General features: G+C 51.1%; 4 non-coding genes across 4 annotated transcripts; 3 read left to right on the forward strand and 1 right to left on the reverse strand.

The window, feature by feature from the left end:
- The first annotated feature begins 7745 nt into the window (after positions 1–7745).
- TRNAT-CGU lies at positions 7746–7819 on the forward strand. The gene has a single exon. It is a non-coding gene; the product is annotated as a tRNA-Thr (tRNA).
- Positions 7820–11231: 3412 nt separating this feature from the next.
- Positions 11232–11304, reverse strand: TRNAM-CAU. Its single transcript has one exon. It is a non-coding gene; the product is annotated as a tRNA-Met (tRNA).
- Positions 11305–12269: 965 nt separating this feature from the next.
- TRNAL-AAG lies at positions 12270–12351 on the forward strand. The gene has a single exon. It is a non-coding gene; the product is annotated as a tRNA-Leu (tRNA).
- Positions 12352–14523: 2172 nt separating this feature from the next.
- TRNAM-CAU lies at positions 14524–14596 on the forward strand. Its single transcript has one exon. It is a non-coding gene; the product is annotated as a tRNA-Met (tRNA).
- The last annotated feature ends 1035 nt before the right edge of the window (positions 14597–15631 follow it).

The raw sequence follows: 15631 nt of genomic DNA on the forward strand, positions 1-15631 counted from the left end.
TGTGACCCTCACAAATACCCCTTGACTTGGCTTCGGTTCCCAGGAAGCAAACTGAGACTGAGATTTGGACACATGTCGCTTACTGAGTGGTCTCAGAAGAAGGGACCAGTGATGCAGGATGGGGCAGAGGAAGAAAGAAGATAACGCGGGATTTCTGCTGGAGATTACCTCGGGATAAAGCCCGCTATCATCATTCCACCTTGAAGGAAGAGGGATGGTCTTTTGTAACCCAGGTCAGTCAACCATTGGCTGTGGGGTTGCCCCCAGCCCCAGGATGAGACCTCTGGGTGAGGTGACTCCTCTGGCTGGAAGGGGCGGCTGGGAGCCACAGGCGGGGCCTGGGGCACCATCCTGCCAAAGCAGACCTGGGTAAGGCCATGGAGACTGCCCACTACCCTCCACAGTTCCTTACCCAGAGGGACCCCCGAGAGTCTCCACCCACCCATGTGTTCCCCTCCTCACCCTCCATCCATAGGGAGTTCATTCTCTCGGCCATGTGTCCTGATCAGGACCAGTAGCAACAGCATCACCTGAGAACTTGTTAGAAACACAGTTCTGAGGGGCGCCTGGGGGCTCAGTCGGTTGAGCGTCCGACTTCAGCCCAGGTCATGATCTCGTGGTGCCTGAGTTGGAGCCCCGCATTGGGCTCTGTGTTGTCAGCACAGAGCCTGCTTCACATCCTCTGTCCTCCTCTCTCTGTCCCTCCCCCCTCGTCTCAAAAATGAATAAACATTAAAAATATTTGACAAAGAAATGCAGTTTTTAGCTCGCTCCCAGACTTACTGAATCAGAAACTCTGGGGGTGAGGACAGCAGTGTGTGCTTTAAAAGGCCTTCCGGGGCGCCTGGGTGGCACAGTCGGTTAAGCGTCCGACTTCAGCCAGGTCACGATCTCGCGGTCCGTGAGTTCGAGCCCCGCGTGGGGCTCTGGGCTGATGGCTCAGAGCCTGGAGCCTGTTTCCGATTCTGTGTCTCCCTCTCTCTCTGCCCCTCCCCCGTTCATGCTCTGTCTCTCTCTGTCCCAAAAATAAATAAACGTTGAAAAAAAAAAATTTTAAAAGGCCTTCCAGGCGATCCTAGTATATGCTGCCCCGGGGAGTGGAGGCTGTGCACAAAATGCTGGCGTCCTGACACAGGATGAAAGAATTGCCCCTGCACTTCACGTGGTCGCCCACTGTGCTCAGCCTCAGCCCCACTGCCTCCCCCGTTCAGCCGGTAGGTGCTCCTAAGACCCAGGGTTGACATGGGCCGTTCGGCCATCCCCCGGCTGTCAGTGCCCTCAGTGTCTGACCTCTGTGGTCTCCACGTGGGCCCAAATTCAAGGTGTATCATCTCACACACCTCCTCCTTGACCAGACCTTGGTCAGGCTCCTCCGATCCCCCTTCTCAACTAGGACTTGACGTTGGCCAGGCTTTGCCAAGAATCCTGCTACGTCTCAGCAGTGCTTGGCCCACTTCCCCTCACCCTGCGTGTCAGCTGTAAGTGCCCACACGTCCCTGCTGTGTGCAGAGCGGAGTTCAGTCTGGCTCCCCTATTTCCAAACTTTGGGCTCCGTTGCAGATGTCTTAGATAAAGTCTTCTGTCCGCTTGAACAAGTCGAAACAATTTTCCTTTATCTTCCCAAAGACTCAGACTTGCAATGTGATTTGGAGCCCAGGAAAAGTCTCACTTTCTCTTCTCCCGTCACCACCCCGCCTGCCAGCCCACCTCACCCGCTGCTCTGACTACAGAATTTTCTCTTGCTTTCCTCAAGTTTCAGGTCAGAAACATTATTTTCTTTGAATCTGGGAAGTTCCTGATAGAGATTCTGTTCCCCTTCCCCCCTGCCCAAATTTTCCTTGTGAAATCACACAGACTACCCACCCTTTTGTTCTTCTAAAAGGAAAGAGCAACGTACGTTGAATTCTTTCAGACGCCGTTTGGCCTCAGAAATGTAGTGGCCTCGACACTGTGCAAACCATTTCGTCACCTCAGAGCGACACCTAGGGCAGACGTACAGCTCATGCCAATTCTTAGTTTTAGGGTTTTTTTATTTTGTAAAAAATTCTTATAACATTTATTCATTTTTGAGAGAGACAGCATGAGCAGGGGAGTACGGAGAGAGAGGGAGACACAGAATCGGAAGCAGCTCCAGGCTCCGAGCTGTCAGCCCAGAGCCCGACGCGGGGCTTGAACCCATGAGCCATGAGATCATAATCTGAAGTCGGACGCCCAACCAACTGAGCCACCCAGGCACCCCGTCAATTTTTAGATTATAATTTCAGAGGGACTAGAGAAAAGATGACTGGGGATGTTTTCTTTTTTCATATCTTTTCTCTCTTTCCAATTTCTTTGCTTCCGGCAGGCAAATCTGTAAGGAATTGAAATTGAGTATCACCCCACAAATTAGTTTTGAAGAACCCGATATGCTGACACCTTGAGCCTCACACGGTAACCCCGCCAGCCTGGGCCTGGAGCTCTGTCTTCGCCTCCGGGACCTCAGGACCGTTCGTGTACAGGACACTGGCAGCCTGCCCAGAAATACAGAATGCTCAGTTGGTGGGTCATGAAATATGAGTTTGCTGTGCTATTTGATAATATGTGATATGGAAAGTGGGAAAGCAAATTGGATGGATAAAGCCTATCTAGGGGGTAATTAAGGTAGTAGCTCATGAGATAAAGGCAAAACTTCATAGGATGTGGGAAGCATAGATAATAAGTCGCTGGTGAGACAGGCGGAATTCCTAATTGTGTTGAATTGTGTTCAGTATAGATACCAAGGACATGAGTAACTTGGAAGATAAACTAAATGGAATATAAGGAATACATGGAATGCACGGATTATATGATGGAACAAAGAGGACTGTTACTTAGAAAGGAGTAGAAATGGTAATCAAAACTAAATGATACTCAGCAGGGCAATTTTTCTATTCCCTTAATTAGGGAAAACTGAGTCTCAGACAGTGACTTCCCACCAAAGGAGAGAAAATAATTTACGACTTTAATAGTCTATTTAAAATTCTAATATAAAATTGGGGGTGCCTGGGTGACGGAGTCAGTTAAGTGTCTGACTCTTGATTTCGGCTCAGGTCATGATCTCATGGTTTGTAGGTTTGAGCCCCACGTCGGGCTCTGTGCTGACAGTGTGGAGCCTGCTTGGGATTCTCTCTCTCTCTTTCTCTCTCTCTTTCTCCGTCTCTTTCTTTCAAAATAAATAAACAAAAATTTTAAAAATAATAAAATTCTAATATAAAATAAATCGTGATCAATCACTGTGTTCTAAGGGTATCTCCTGGCTTCAACATATATTCCTAATTTGCAAAGTTATGTAGAAGCCATGCCTCTATGTCTGCTATCAAGTTCTCCTGAAATCAGCCACTTTATGCCAGTGCATTTTCACGGACCATGTCTAAAAACCCTAGCCAAAATGTGAGCTAACTTTAAACTTTCTACTTGTCTTCTCTCAGTGCAAAGAGGATGAGTAGTTGATGTGAGCCTGGCATTAGCCACATGGAGCGTAAGACCTGGGGACGCCAGACTGTGGCAGGCGCTCCATAACTGGATTATTCATCGGGAACCAAAGCCCACACCTGTCCTGCATTTTAAGAGGCACCGTCCGTCAGGGGACAGAAGGTCCAAGAACGCGAGGACAAAACGCTTGCCTTGAAGTTTTGAGGTGCCACGGGGCTGCGGCTCATTCTGCCCTTCATGGTCCCAGCCAGGAGGTCACCCGATGTCTACAACTCCCTCCATGCCAAGAAGGACAAACTTGGGACACTACATAGCATCATTTCGGATTGTTTTTCATAATTTGGGGGGCAAATTCAACTATCCCTCATGGGAAACTTGATCCAGAATGTTTTTGTCCAGGCAAAAACTCAGGTTTGTATCTACTTAAACTACAAGGTTCTTTAGAGACAATATCAGATTAAAACTAGAATTGTATCTTTGGAATAGCTGGCTTATTGATGGGTTACCTGCATTAATAGCAAAAACTCTCAATGACATCAAATTATGATTTCACAGCAGCAGGAGCCACTTGGAACACTGTACTAATGCTGTGATTGCCGTGGTGAGTTAGGAAAAGATCCCTATTTGAGCCTAAATAGCCGTGACTGCATATTCCCTTATGAATACATGCGTGAGGAGGGAATGGATGATGGAGCATCATCTCGCGTACTTACCCGGTTTCTGGATTGTGGTGTTAACAAGGAGAAAAGACTAGGAAGGACTGGATGTGCTCAGGTGTCTGTGAGATGATAAGGTGGAAATGTCTCATAGGCAGCTGTCTACGATCCTATGAAATTCTACAGAGGTCTTTGTGAGAAAGATATTTAGAAGCCATCAGCCTATTTTGGGTAGTTGGGAGATGTGAATGTACGGAATAGTATGAATATTCTCTCCAGGAAAAGTAGGACAATGAAGGATGGGACCTAGAAAACACCAACATTAAAAGGGTGATTCTCCCACTCGCCCCAGATTTTCAGGTCAGAAACACATTTTATTCAAGTCTCTGGGAAGTTCTTGGCCAGAATGAGAGATTCCATTACCCCTAGAATTTCTCTAAAAGGCACACAGTAGGTCTATTCAAAAATCTCAATTGCAGTTTTTCCCAGCATTTTAAAATTTCAAAACCATGGATTTAAAAATACTAAAAGGTATAAGTGGAGTTACAAAGATTTTTGCCTTTCAATACTTATGCTCAAAAAAATAAAGCAGCAATTTTCATTCAGCAGAAATTCATCAGAGATACAAGTAGAAAGACACAATTAATAATTGGCTTTAATTTACCATTCTCACTCCAAGACATATCAATGGACAAAGAAATAAGCAATAAGAAACTTTAAAAATAATCAATAAAACTAACCCAATAAATACAAATTATTTCCTAAAGATGGGGAATACACCATTTTAAAATTACCCATGGAATTTCATAACTTGACTATATATTGGTCAGTAAGAAACTGTCAAAATATTTTCTTAATTTAGAAAATAATGTACTAGAAAATAAGGGTAAAAATAAGAATCAAAATATAATTTAAAAATATAATTTTTTTGCTTAAAAAATCAAATTCTTCTTAAAATATCTCAAAGAGAAAATGAAAACGAAAACTGAAGGCTATGCACAACAGAATGAGAAGACAACATATATCATTACCAGTAGGATGTAACTAAAGCATGTCAGTGGGAACAATTCATAACCTCAGATGCATTTTTTAAAGAATAAGATGAAAAATGACTGAATTACTGTTTAGTATACCACTTAAAACGTAAATAAAAGACCACAAAACCTACCAAATGAAAATGGAAGAAAGAAATTTAGAAAGAAAAACTGTTTACATGCTAGGAGAGCTAAAAAAAAGTCTTCTTGACAAATGAAACCAAAATACAACCCAGTGGCAAGTCTAATCACAGGAAAATATAAAATCAGAATTCAAAATTAGTAAGGAAAGTGTAGATATATGAATAGATGAGAGATAGTTTAAGCAAAAATCAAATATTATTTACAACTTTATACCTCTGTATCTGGTGATAAGAGTAATGAATGACTGAGTTTAGGACGATATAAATGGCCAACATTGATGTGATAATAATAATGAGCAACATTGACTGAAGGCTTGCCTGTGCCAGGAGGACAATATACGAGGACAATAGACACAGTGGATCAGTTAGTCTTTCAGTGTCGTTGTCTCTCAACAAATACACCGGGAATCACAGACAGTAGGACGTGCCCAAGTTAAACATTCTGCTGGAATGTTAACCAGAGAAGCAAATGAACAGGGCGTCAGGCCCCTTTTCCACTCTGAGAAGCACTCACTCCCTTAGGCAAGTTCCTTCAAATTGCCAAGGATCAGATCACTCCCGTGGCCAGTTGAAAACAGTTCCAGGGCATAAGAAATGGAAAGCTGCCTGATCCGCTGGTCAGGGCCACCAAAACCCGATATAAGTAGCACCCAAAAGAAAACCAAGTGAGAACAATTCAACTCTAACGTCTAAAGATCCACATCCCAAATAAAATATAACTAAGAATCCAGCAAGAATAGTTAATTCAACAGCACCAAACAAAACTCACTCCAGGAGTCCAAGGATTTTTTTTTTTTTTTTTAATGGCAAAACTCATTTTACAAATGCAGACTGTGGTCTCATGACTTCTGGCGAAATAGAGCGGCCAGCACCTCTCTCCTACCTCCATGACCACAACAGACACTTCAGATCCCTCAAGTGTTTGGTGAGTAATGTCTATGTTCCCTCAGTTTGTGAACCTCAAAATAGTTTGCCGAGATTCAAAAAACAAACAAAACAAAACTTCCAAGTAAAGTGAAAAGATAAATGAGGAACTGACCCAAAGGTAGTATTCACAGTTCATCGCGCACACGCGCCCCCCACACACATGCGCGCGCACACACGCGCGCGGACACACACGATTCTTTCGGAGCTGTTTCCCATGTAGAGAAGACACACCAGGCGGCCCGGTGAGCATCACCCACTCCCTTTGGCACAGACGTCGGGAGTCCCACGACCTGCAACCCGCACAGTCCGAGTCGACGCGTGTGCTTAGACCGCCCCTTGAGCCCACCCACTGGAGGCCAGGTGCCGAGCCCCCGGATTGGATCGTCCGCCTGAACCCTGCCCCCGGGACACGGGGCTGGGGGTGCGGAGGGGGACCCGGCCGGGGAATAAAATCCGGCCCCGAACCCCCGCGCGGTCCGGGTGGGTCCCCGACTCTACCCCCATCGCCGTTCCGGCCTCCCAGCCGCCCCCCCGCCGCCCCCAGTCCCGGCCCCTCCAGGTCCCCTCCCCCACCCCGCAGACCCTCGGGTCCCAGGCCCCGCCCCGCCCTGACGCCGCGCCTCCCGCGCGCGCAGCGCAACAGGGCGCCTTCCGGGTCCAGGGTGCAACCGAGGAGGTGAGGGTCACCGCGGGGCTGCGACCTCGAGGGTGGAGGGTGGTCACCGCAGGGGTGCGACCTCGGGAGGGGGGCAGGGATGACCTGGGGGGGGCGAGCCACTGCAGGGGGGCGACCTGGAGGGGGCAGGGGTGACCTGGGAGGGGCAGGTCACCTCAGGGGGCGACCTCGGGGGCGGGGGGGGGGGTGTCACCTGAGGGCGCGGCGGGTTCGAGCGGAGCAGGCCTGCCATGCTTGGCGAGCTGATTTTCAGACTGTCGCCGAGAGCAACCGAGGGGACCGGAGATGCGGGAAACCAGCCGACAAACGGCTTTTTCCTCGCGGATGCTTCAAAACTTGACCACGTGGCTCGCACTCCGCACCCCTCCCGAGAGGCGCCCCCTACAGAGTCGTTCCCGCAGATGTTGGCTCAGCCCTGGAACAGCGCCGGGGGCCCGCTGCCACCTGTCGCCGAGGGCCCCCTGACCCCGGCCTCCTCCGCTCGCCCGGGGACGCGCGGCTCTTCGTGTCCCGGATCTGGAGGCTGCAGGCGCCTCGGGCAGGTACGCGGGTGCCCGGGCCCAGACGCTCTGTGCAAATCCTGCGGTCATCTTTAAGTCGTAAATAGTCCTTCTTGTCACGGTCTTCACCACGGATTGCGTGGCCTCGACTCTCTGTGGCACTCTTCCTCCGGGTAATAGAAAAACCCTTGGTCCGCCCCTGCGGCCTCCTGGTGCTTCTGGTGTTCTGCCCCCAGCGCCTCCTGCGGGAGAGAAGCCTCCCTCCGCACCTGCGTGTCTTCCGGAGACGACCGCGATGCGCGCTCGCTTCCACCCTGTCCAAGGGACACGAGGCCTCAGCGCGGTCCCGGCTCCCGGGTGGCTCTATGGCTTAGCTGGTTAAAGCGCCTGTCTCGTAAACAGGAGATCCTGGGTTCGACTCCCAGTAGGGCCTGGCGTTTTCTGAAACCCACTCTTCCTGAGAATCGTTTTACGTTGGCCAGGCCTCTCGAGTCAGTCCACTCACCCCCCAAACTCTCACCAATCTCCCGGCGGTGGAACCCGAGCTGTTCGGTTGCAGTTTGCTCGAGCTCCTTGCTCCTGAAAAGTGGATTCTTAGGGAGATGACAGTTCAAATGCGACCCACTGCCGAGGAAGGATGCTTTTCCTAGTAGAAGGGTTTTTGAGCACCTGCGGGGTGTTACAGTTTAAAGCAGGCAGACACGGAGAAATGCGTAATGTCTCTAGATTCTAGCAATCTCCAGCTCTATTTATAATGATTTCATAAAATCCATGAACCATGAATCCTGTGTTCACTACAAAGAAAACTTGGGGTGTTTGCGGGGGAGGGGGGTGGAGAATAAACAGTTAAGATCCCTTGTTAATCCTCTTAAGGAAACTTTAGGAATAATGATCAACTAGAAGTTATAATGTCCGGGACCCAAGAATTCCCAGGGGAGGACAAAGTTACTGTGGGAAAAGAACAGGTTGGGGGACACCTAAGGCCACTTCGTTCGAAATGAAGTTTGTAAGATTGAACCCTGCGTGTGGGCTCTGTACTGACAGCTTGGAGCCTGCTTGGAATTCATTCTCTCTCTCTCTCTCTCTCTCTCTCTCTCTCTCTCTCTCTCTCTCTCCCTCCCCCTCTCTCTCCCTGCCCCTCCCCTGCTCTCTCTCCCTCCCTCTCAAAATAAATAAATAAACCTTAAAAATAAAAAAAGAAGACATCCAGATGGCTAACAGACACATGAAAAGATAACTCCTAAAAAAACCCCAAACAACTCAATTATTTTATTTTTTTAATCATGATACCTGTAGTACTCTTTAATCCCTACTCCCTATCTCCCCCAGCCCCCCACCTACCTCCCCTCCAGTAACCATCAGTTTGTTCTCTATAGTTAGGAGTCTGTTTCTTGGTTTCTCTCTCTCTCTCTCTCTCTCTCTCTCTCTCTCTCTCTCTCTTTCTCGTTTTCCTTTGCCTATTTCGTCTCTTAAATTCCACATGTGAATGGTCATATGGTATTTGTCTTTCTCTGACTGACTGACATTTTGCTCAGCATTATACTCTCTAGCTCCATCCATCTTGTTGCAAATGGCAAATTATCATTCTTTTTAAGGCTGAGTAATATTCCACTGTATATTCTATGCCACATCTTCTTTATCCATTCATGTATCCATGGACACTTGGGATGTTTCCATAATTTGGCTATTGTAGATAATGCTGCAATAAACATCCAGGTGCGTGTATACCTTAGAATTAGTGTTTTCATATTTTGGGGGGTAAGTATCTAGTGGTGTGATTCCTGGATCATAGGTTAGTTTTATTTTTAATTATTTGAGGAAACTCCATACAGTTTTCCACAGCAGCTGCACCAATTTGCATTCCCACCAACACTGCAAGAGGGGTCCTTTTTGTCCACATCCTCACCAACACTAATTATTTCTTGGGTTTTTGATGTTAGCCGTTTTGTGTGAGGTGATAGTTCATTATGGGTTTTATTTGTATTTCCCTGATGATGAGTGATGTTGAGCATATTTTCATGTGTCTGTTAGCCATCTGGAAGTCTTCTTTTTTTTTTATGTTTAAGGTTTATTTATTTATTCTGAGAGGGAGGAAGAGAGAACGGGGAAGAGGCAGAGAGAAGTTTCCAAGCAGGCTCCAAGCTGTCAGCACAGAGCTCACATGCGGGGTTCAATCTCACAAACTTCGAGATCATTACATGAGCCAAAATCGAGAGTCAGAGGCTTAACTGACTGATCCACCCTGGCACCCCTGGCCATCTGTATGGCTTCTTTGGAGAAATGTCTGTTCATGTCTTCTACCCATTTTTAATTGGGTCATTTGTTTTTTGGGTGTTGTATCAGTTCTTTATAGATTTTGGATACTAACCTTTTATCTGATATGTCATTTGCAAATATCTTCTCCCATTCTGTCGGTTGCCTTGCAGTGTTGTTGATTGTTTCCTTTGCTGTGCAGAAGCTTTGCATTTTGATGTAATCCCAAACCACTCAATTTTTTAAATGTGCAAATATCTGAACAAGCAACGCAACCCAGATAGAGTCAGCAAATAAGCATATGGAAAAGTGTTTGACACCGTCTGCCATATCAGGGGATTGCAGACTGAAAGGGCACTGGGATACCACTAGGTGGCTACTGCTATGGCCAAACTCCAGTACAGGAACAACACCAACTGTTGGTGACCACGTGGAGCAACAGGAGCTCTGATTCATTGCCGGTGCGGATGCAAAATGGGGCAGCCACCCTGGAAGAGAGCCTGGCAGTTTCTTACAAAATGAAACAGAGTCTCACCGTGTGATGTAGCAGTAACGCCTCTCAGCACTTCACCCTTGTCCACGCTGAATGGATTCTGAGAAAAGCCCATGTAGACCTGGGATAGAAATGGTGATTTCTTTACCGTTTCCTCCTCAAACCGCCTTCCAGGAGGTGCGGGGACTTGAGACCAACTGAATGAAGTCTTTTACGGAAAAGGGTGATCTGGAGCCTGGCGACTTCGGGGAGGAAGGGCCTCCTGCCCCAAGCCTGTCATCCGTGGAGCACACACTCTGCATGGCATCCACAGGACACTCACCCGGGTCTTGAGTGTGAGATGGGCAGACACTCTGCCAACTGGGACAGAAGGCGGACCACCCGGAAGGACGCTTAACTCCCAAGATGTCAGAGTGAGGGAGCCGCCTGAGCGTCCTGCCTGGCCGGGAACATGTGCTGCCTTCAGGGGGAAGGAAGCCCAACTCCCATGGCGGAGACCGGGCGGGAGGGGATTTTTCCCAGGCCTGGAGAGCCGGCCCAACACGAAAATCCAAAAGGGACTGGGGAACTTCATTTTGAACTTGCCCAGGACTGGTGCCTCCTTCTTCCCTCAAGGGCTTCCCTTTGCAGGGGGAGTGTCTACCACTCCCTTCCCTTTGCAGGGGGGATTATCTACGCCTGTCCCACCGCTGCATTTGGGGGAGCAGATAGCCTGTGAATTTCACACATTTGCAAACGGGGAGGAATTGTGTCCAGAATCGCTCACACCTAGAGCCACCGCTCACACACCCTTCGTAACTGGGCTACTTAGACGAGTCGACGCTGAAATGAGTTGAGATCTGGGGAGACTGGGCCGGGGTGCGTGTTTTGTCCTGGGGGACCCGTGGAAGGCTTTGGGGAGCAGGGGGCAGGTTGTTAGGTGCCATAGCGTCTCCCCGCCCCCTCCCCGGGATCTCCGCTTCCCAACCTCCAAACCTGTGAGCACGGTATCCTGCACGGCAAAAGGGGCGTGGAGGACGGGAGTGAGTCACGGGTCTTGAGGCGCGGCAGTGGCCTGGCTTCTTGGTCCACAAGGCGTGCGGAGGGGACAAAAGTCGCGTGCCTTCTCTGAGGCTCGAACTCAGGACCTTCAGATTATGAGACTGACGCGCTGCCCGCTGCGCTAAGAAGGCACCTGCCCGGCGGGCCTCCCGGCCTCTCCATCCGGTCCAGCCCCGGCACCCGAGGCACACCCCGGACCCGGGAGGTCCTGCCCCCTGTCGTGCGGCCCTCCGCGGACACTGTGTCCCCGGCAGGTCACAGTGACCGATCCGAGTCCCCGGGGTTTACCCTCGAGGAAAGAAACCGCCCCGAGCGGCGCCGCCACAGGGCTGATTTCACCCCAGCCCCACGTCGGCCCCGCGTGGGACCAGGGCGCGCACCCTCCCCAGCCCCCGACCCCCGCGGGACCTCCGGGCCGCGAGCCCCGCGCCTGCCCCGCACACCCGCCCCCTGCCCCCGGGCGGCCGCGACCCCCGTCCCCGACGTCCAGGCAGCAGGTGCGGCGGCGGGACCTCCGAGGACGGGGAAGGAGCCGCGGGGTCGGCCCCGGAAGACCACCGGCCGCGCGGACCGCGTCCTGACTCAGTGCAGGCCTCCCACGTGCCATGTGGCAGCCCAGGAAACGATTCGCTTGGTTTTTCTGCGAGTAGAAGTTCCTGATTGGAAGGGCTTCGTGATGTGCGAAACGGGATGACGTCCAACAGGAGTGTTGACGCCACCGAACCCTGGACACACGGCGGCCGCGGATGCTCGGGGGGCACGCGGGTAGTGACAGTGAGCTCCCCTGGGACGTGCTCTTTGAAGCCACTTACCTGAAGTGACACGCGTCTCTCCATCACTTCTGTGCGCACGTTTGTGTCGTGTCCACGGTGTAGATGGGCAGTGGCCCGGGCCTGGGCGGGAGGGGGGCGGGGGTGCACGCTGCGGCGCTGGGGCTCTAAGCGGCGCCCGCCCCCCGTGCGGAGGCCGCGGGGTGTGCGGTGTTCTGGCCCCGGGGGTCGTGGGAGGGGGAGAACCCCGGGGAAGGGTCGCAGGGCGGAGGGGCGGGGGAGGGAGGTTTCTCATCACCCGCAGGATCCACGAACGGCAGGCGTGCGGTAGCGTGGCCGAGCGGTCTAAGGCGCTGGATTAAGGCTCCAGTCTCTTCGGGGGCGTGGGTTCGAATCCCACCGCTGCCAGCCTTTATATTGTGAGCAGACCTTAGAAAAAAAGTCTGGCTGCCAATTATTTATATGTAATGTAAGGTCGTGAGGTTCACACGGAAGTGAGACCTCCACCAGCCACACCGAGCTCCCTAAACGGCAGGTGCGCGGTACCAGGGGAGCGGTCGTGAGACCCGACCTGGGGTGGCACTTTTGTTGAGTCTGGCCTCCCCCAGATGTTACTAAACTGTCTTCCTATACCGCCTGGGAAGGTCCTGGTTCCCCGCCAGCCTGTCGCGCAGTGTGAGCATCACAACTGCCACGTGTGTCCTGCTAGTCCCCTGATACTGTCATGGGTTCCTTACACATATTAAGCCATCTAATATTCTCAATAACACACGAGGAGATTTACATTAGAGATGCAAGGAGAGAAGGAGACTAAAGTTAAGACCAGGAAACCCCGTGCCTGTAGGTGGATTCAGGACGTAGTGACTGTAGTAGACTGAAAAATACCCCTTCCTCCCCATTCCTGGAAGCTGTAAATATCACCTTATATGGCAAAAAGTTGAAATGGGGAAATTATCCTGGATGGTTCAGGCGGACCTTAACTGCCTCACAACTGTCCAAGAGAGAGGGGGAGAGAAAAAGGGTATGGATAGGAGGCCGAGACAAGCCACTGGGACCTTGTCGGTGCCTTGATCCCCCCCCCCCCCCCCCCCCCCCCAGTAACACTGACGCTGGAACTCGTGGCCTCCAGCGCTGGGAGGAAATACCTGTAGCTTCAAGCTGCTGAGCCGGTGGTAACCTGTCACAGGAGCCTGGGAGTCTAAATCAGTGTGTGTAAATGCTAAGCAACACCAGCCCAAACAATTGTTTTTGTTAGCTTCTTTGATTGCCAGCCCGACAGGTGCAAAGTGGGGTTTCACTGCAGTTCTGTAGCTGCATTTTTGCATTTCTCTTAAGAATATTACTTATTATAATCTCATAAATCTTATAATTATTAAAAGATTAATAATATTTCCATGTTTCACAGCCATTTGTTTTTCCTTTTTCATGAACTCAGTGTCTACACCCTTTGCACGTCTTTCCTGTGAGTTGGAATGTACTTGCTGAGGTATAGAAGTTACCTACATTAGGAAAATTAACTTCACAACACAACTTACACATTTCCCCACCATTTGTTCATTTGATTTTTCACTTTGCTTATGCAATTTCTTTGAGGGGATGACGGAGTATCTAAGCAGAATATGGCTTTAATATAGTGAGTTATGTCACTTTCATTGTTTCTGAATTTTTTGCAAAAATTAGTTTTCTACACCAAAATTATAAAAATGTCTCCCTTGGCAGTGCTAATAATTATATTTCTGGTTCCCCCCCCCACTTCTAAAATTTATATCTGCTTGGAATCTTTTTTATTATTGCAGGTGGTGTATTGATGTAAGCTTTCTTTTCCCAAATAACTACTCAACACCATATGCTGTTTACTTAGTTACCACTGTTATCATACTCTAATGTATATATTTGCCGCTCCCTCCTTTGGACTTTTTATTTGCTATACCAATCACTGTCACTACCCGCGTGCCTCCCGAGCATCCGCGGCCGCCGTGTGTCCAGGGTTCGGTGGCGTCAACACTCCTGTTGGACGTCATCCCGTTTCGCACATCACGAAGCCCTTCCAATCAGGAACTTCTACTCGCAGAAAAACCAAGCGAATCGTTTCCTGGGCTGCCACATGGCACGTGGGAGGCCTGCACTGAGTCAGGACGCGGTCCGCGCGGCCGGTGGTCTTCCGGGGCCGACCCCGCGGCTCCTTCCCCGTCCTCGGAGGTCCCGCCGCCGCACCTGCTGCCTGGACGTCGGGGACGGGGGTCGCGGCCGCCCGGGGGCAGGGGGCGGGTGTGCGGGGCAGGCGCGGGGCTCGCGGCCCGGAGGTCCCGCGGGGGTCGGGGGCTGGGGAGGGTGCGCGCCCTGGTCCCACGCGGGGCCGACGTGGGGCTGGGGTGAAATCAGCCCTGTGGCGGCGCCGCTCGGGGCGGTTTCTTTCCTCGAGGGTAAACCCCGGGGACTCGGATCGGTCACTGTGACCTGCCGGGGACACAGTGTCCGCGGAGGGCCGCACGACAGGGGGCAGGACCTCCCGGGTCCGGGGTGTGCCTCGGGTGCCGGGGCTGGACCGGATGGAGAGGCCGGGAGGCCCGCCGGGCAGGTGCCTTCTTAGCGCAGCGGGCAGCGCGTCAGTCTCATAATCTGAAGGTCCTGAGTTCGAGCCTCAGAGAAGGCACGCGACTTTTGTCCCCTCCGCACGCCTTGTGGACCAAGAAGCCAGGCCACTGCCGCGCCTCAAGACCCGTGACTCACTCCCGTCCTCCACGCCCCTTTTGCCGTGCAGGATACCGTGCTCACAGGTTTGGAGGTTGGGAAGCGGAGATCCCGGGGAGGGGGCGGGGAGACGCTATGGCACCTAACAACCTGCCCCCTGCTCCCCAAAGCCTTCCACGGGTCCCCCAGGACAAAACACGCACCCCGGCCCAGTCTCCCCAGATCTCAACTCATTTCAGCGTCGACTCGTCTAAGTAGCCCAGTTACGAAGGGTGTGTGAGCGGTGGCTCTAGGTGTGAGCGATTCTGGACACAATTCCTCCCCGTTTGCAAATGTGTGAAATTCACAGGCTATCTGCTCCCCCAAATGCAGCGGTGGGACAGGCGTAGATAATCCCCCCTGCAAAGGGAAGGGAGTGGTAGACACTCCCCCTGCAAAGGGAAGCCCTTGAGGGAAGAAGGAGGCACCAGTCCTGGGCAAGTTCAAAATGAAGTTCCCCAGTCCCTTTTGGATCTATTTCTGGGCTCTATTCTGTTCCATTCTATTTTTCCCACCAACACCACACTGTCTTGATCACTATGGCTTTCTAGTAAATCCGAGGACAGATAGTGACAGTCCTCGAAATCTGTTCTTCAGTTTTGTGTTGGTTATTCTGAGCCATGTGTCTCAATTTTAGAATGGGTTTGTCAATATTCTAAGTAACTTGCTGGAGTTTGGATTGGGATTTCCTTGAATCTATCGATCAGGCTGTGTTGAGTCTCGGGTCTGCGGTCCGGGTAGACAGCAGGGAAATGTTTTCAAGGTCTGCAGGTGGAAGTCACCGGGGATCCCTCCCCATCCCTGCCTCCCACCCCCCCCCCCAGGGGAGCTGCACTCGGGGTTGTGCTTGCCCGACTGGTGGAGGGGGGGGGGGAGGAGGGGAAGGGAGGGAGGGAGAGAATTTTGGGGAGGGAGGGAGGGAGAAAAACAAAGACGAGGAGTTTAGGGCCAGGATCCT

The sequence above is a fragment of the Prionailurus bengalensis genome, chromosome B2, assembly GCF_016509475.1.
Source record: "Prionailurus bengalensis isolate Pbe53 chromosome B2, Fcat_Pben_1.1_paternal_pri, whole genome shotgun sequence".
Classification (NCBI taxonomy): domain Eukaryota; kingdom Metazoa; phylum Chordata; class Mammalia; order Carnivora; family Felidae; genus Prionailurus; species Prionailurus bengalensis.